Here is a 547-nt window from a genome sequence, read left to right as displayed (position 1 = left end):
TAATGTAGTTTGACTAGGAAACAGGTCAATAATTGTCCCAACTTCACCTCAAAAGAAAAAGGGAAAAAAATTCAAATTCTAATTATGTATCTTGGGCCCAAGATTTTCCTCGAAAGGTCCGTATAATAAGTGTATGTTGGCCCACACTTTGCCTCAAAAGGATGTGCAGTCATTACTTATTATTAGTGAAGCTTTTAGAAAAAACAGGGTATAACTTTGAATGAAAAAAATATGCAAAAAATGAAAACATGTCAGAAGTGGGATTTGAACCCACGCCCTCGTTAGAGGACCAGAACTTGAGTCTGGCGCCTTAGACCACTCGGCCATCCTGACCTTGTTGGTTTTTATGTTGTAATTTTTCTTAATATATAAATATACTAAATTACGTGTCAATAAAATTATATAACCTATACCAATGGAACCTGCAATTACTAACTAACTTTTCATTGAAATTGTTGAAACCACATAGATTTTTTTTAAAAAAATTGGATAAAAGAAAAACTAAAATTAACCGATTGAGCTTTTGTTTTGAACCTTCAAATATAAC

General features: G+C 32.4%; 1 non-coding gene across 1 annotated transcript; it reads right to left on the bottom strand.

Annotated features, from left to right (window-relative positions):
* Positions 1 to 249: 249 nt before the first annotated feature.
* Positions 250 to 333, bottom strand: TRNAL-CAA (transfer RNA leucine (anticodon CAA)). The gene has a single exon. It is a non-coding gene; the product is annotated as a tRNA-Leu (tRNA).
* Positions 334 to 547: the final 214 nt, after the last annotated feature.

This window comes from Arachis stenosperma, chromosome 7, assembly GCF_014773155.1.
Source record: "Arachis stenosperma cultivar V10309 chromosome 7, arast.V10309.gnm1.PFL2, whole genome shotgun sequence".
Taxonomy (NCBI): domain Eukaryota; kingdom Viridiplantae; phylum Streptophyta; class Magnoliopsida; order Fabales; family Fabaceae; genus Arachis; species Arachis stenosperma.
This window is presented reverse-complemented; position numbering and strand designations above follow the sequence as displayed.